The sequence below is a fragment of the Nicotiana tomentosiformis genome, chromosome 11 (assembly GCF_000390325.3).
Source record: "Nicotiana tomentosiformis chromosome 11, ASM39032v3, whole genome shotgun sequence".
NCBI classification, from domain to species: domain Eukaryota; kingdom Viridiplantae; phylum Streptophyta; class Magnoliopsida; order Solanales; family Solanaceae; genus Nicotiana; species Nicotiana tomentosiformis.
Genome location: NC_090822.1, coordinates 23,529,061 through 23,532,998, shown reverse-complemented (window position 1 = coordinate 23,532,998; position 3,938 = coordinate 23,529,061).

Here is a 3,938-nt window from a genome sequence, read left to right as displayed (position 1 = left end):
GAAGGTCACACCCTCCGAAAATGAGAACTAAGCTTTGCGTTTGCAAAGCTACCCCAAGTTGGCCGGAGTCGCATATGCGACACACCAGCAGCAATTGCGATTACCCAGACTTCACAAATGCGAAGTGCCCTAATCCCAACAACCTTCGCAAAAATGCCAAAGCGATGTTCGCAAATGCGATCTAGACCTCGGAAATGTGAGATCTGTAGGCTACACCAGCAACAAATGATGCTCAGCTATACCAATACTCACTTGGAACTCACTCGACCACCTCGGACTCCAATCCAAACATGCACATGAGTGTAATAACATCATACAAACTAACAAATATCATCAAAATAGTATCAAACATCAAGAATCGATAATCAAAACCTAAAACTAAACTTTTGCCAATTTTCACATAATGCACCAAAATGCGCTCGGATCACCCGGGACCCTAACCAAACGTGCCTAGAAGTCTAAAAATATCACTTTTTTCTTTAAAATTGCACATGTAAGCTTTCTAGAAAAGTACACGGACCACCCACGCAAGTAATAAATCATCAAATTAAGGTACGAGAGGTCTTGGAACATAGAACAAGGAGCTAGTACTCAAAATGACTTATCGTATCATCACAAAAAGCTTCTCATTAAGGAAAAAAAAGAAAAATTGAAGAAAAATTCAAATATAGAAACATGTTATTTTCTTTTTTGAATGGATTAATAAGAAAAATGTGTCACATAAATTAAAACACATGGAGTACTACTCTAGGCATCTACACGAATCCAAATTAATTAAATTGGTCGCAAATCTCATTAGTCTTTTGTTGAGCAAAATATATCTTTAGTAAAATAAATAACCACACTAACACCGATCCACCGTAGGATCCAGATTATGTTGAATGTTAAACCTCATCACTTTATCATTCATCTGTCTCAATAAATCTCATTAAATTGTATAGTTGTTAATTGGCTTACCTAGCGGGTTGGGTTAGGTGCCATCATGACTATTGGATTTTGAGTCGTGAGAATTCCATTGTTATTGTTGTATTTCATGCCCATTTATAATCTGTGTACTTTATTTATTAACCACTAGTAAGTGTCGATGTCAACCCCTTGTCACTACTTCTTTGAGGTTAGACTAGATAGATACTTACTAGGTACACGTTGATTTACATACTCATGCTACACTTATGCACAAAATGTGCAGGTGTTGGGGCTCACATCAATATTACCCAGAGACTTAATGGTGAACTGTTCCCCCATGCTCCGATCTGCAGCACCCGAAGTCTCCTTCCGGTTGCATTTTATATTTCTGTCTATTTAATTTCAGACAATAGTTGTAGTGGTTTGTATATTCTACTAGATTGCTCGTGCACTTGTGACACCTAGTTTTTGAAATTTCTAGTAGATGTTTATGATTTTTTCCTAATAATATCACCATTGCACTCTTATGTTTTTTTATGCTTTATATCACCACGTCCTTCTATACTTTGTTTCTTTATTAAATAAAATTCATGATTTTAAAAGTAATAAAATGAATAGTTTACCGTTGGCTTGCCTAACAGCGACGTTGGGTGCCATTATGGCCTATAGTGGGAGTTGGGTCATGACAGAAGTAGTGACGAGGCTATAACAAGGCACTGACTATAAACATGTATGACTATAAGTAAAAACAATAGCAGAATAGAGGGCCCCCGAATATCATCTATGCTCAAATTCACAACACAATACCGATACAGAACCAATAGCCAAGAAAAATCATATTATATATCTTCTTCGATACGGCGCGCAATCCGATCCCCATATTTATACATACCAATACCGTTGTAGTGCGAAACAGTCTCATATATAATATTAATATCCATTGTGACGTGCAACCCCATTTCAAATATCATAACAAAACTGTTGCGACATGCAACCCTATCCCAAATATCATACCGAAAATTATTGTGATGTGCAACCCCATCCCAAACATCATGATAATACTACAGACAACTACGACGTATCTCACAATGTATGTAAAAGGAACCAAAAGGTATTATTACTCTAAGACAATCCAATACAACAATTCACAGTGAAATAGGAACGAGTAAGGCAAATAAATAGGTAAATGCGTAAGATAAGTAAAAGCGGCGAACTAACAACATATAAGAGAAATAAGCAAATAAAGGAACAATAAATGAAGGCATGGCTACATGGGAACATATAGCAAATTGAAACATGTAACGAAGGAAGGCATGAATCTAATAGGTAAAGGCAAGTAGAAATAAAAACACGGAATGAATGACAACATGGAATTAATGAATGCATAGTAATAATGGAAATTGTGTAACTAAGTAGCCTGCCCCGCATGCTTAACTCATGACAACATATATACCGACGTGACCTAGCATATACATCATCCCTACACACAAATCAAGTATCAAATAGACCAAATAAGTCCTAATTCTTTCAAGTCAAAGTTCACCATGATACTTACCTCTCTCCGGAATCAAATCAACAATGAACCACGACATTTCCTTTAGAACAAGCCTCAAAACCAACCGAATCTAGTCAAATATCATTTAGATAATCCAAAATAAGCTTTAGAAACTACCCACAAATGAAAAAGGTTCAATCTTTAACTAAATTTAAAAAGTCAACCATGAGCCCACATGGTCGAAATTAGAGATTCAGACCAAATCTCGATTGCTCATTCACCCCTGGGCCCGGTTATGTGATTTGTTTCAAAATCCGATCTCAATTCGAGGTCTAAAACCCAATTTGTATAAACTTCCTAAATTCTACCTAAAACTCCTATTTTCTATCTTACAACTAATAGAAATGATGTTAAGATTCATGAAGAAGTAATTGAATCTGATTGAAAACTAGTTAAACCTGCGTACCAATGAATTTGGGAAGAAAATACTATTTAAAAATTGCCTCTAGAGAGTTTAGGGTTAAAAAAATGGTGTAAAATAAGATAAGTCCTAATTAATCCAACTTTTACCAAGCTTGCAGGTTCGCAATTGCGGAGTCGCAAATGTGACACACCAGCCGCAATTGCGGTTACCCAGCCTTTGCAAATGCGGCTCCTTCTTTGCAAATGCGAAGTTTCCCAATCCCAGCAACCTTTGCAAATGCGATCCCTTAATCACAAAATCGATGCTCGCAAATGTGAGATCTGCTGGCTACACCAACAATAGTTGATGCTCAACTATACCAAAACACTCCAAAACTCATCTGGAACTGTTACACACCATGTTTTTGTACATAAACGTACGCCATAAGTAAATTTTTATATGCTCGAAAATGATATGTCACATCCTGCATTTTCGTACATTAACATTTTATCGTAAGCTATTCGACGTAAGTTCGGGAATGAGATTATTTGGAGATTATAAGCATTATGCTATTTCAAACAAGTGACGAGTAAATTCGTGAAGGTGAGAGGGTAAGCAAATCGAAGAAAATGAATTTTGTCGAAGTTTGACATTTTGGGATAAAATACTACCCGAGCTAAAATATCCGGTATTTATGGACTAGTACCATACAAGATACCACATGGCCATAATAGTAAGGTGTACAAAGTGTGTTAAAAGTGAGTAGTATTTTAAGTAATTTGAGGTAATTCCTAATTATATTGGTAATTTGTTAATTATTGGATTTTGAGAGATTATTAAGTTAACCAAGAGAGTAGTGGTTAATTAATGATGATTTTGGATAAAGTTTAAACCCCATTAACGTGGCAGCACCCCTTTAACCTTTAATGACTCATAAAGAAGATTGGAAGGTTGCACATTTAAATGATTTATGTGACACCAAAGCCTTGGAAATGTGGGCCTACCTAAGAGTTAAAGATAACTTCCTAATTCAAGTCACTTTCTAGTCTCTTAAGAGACTTTCAGCCAAGCACATAGAAAGGTTACAATTCAAATCACTTTCTAATCCAAGGAACATAGCAATGTTAATTCACT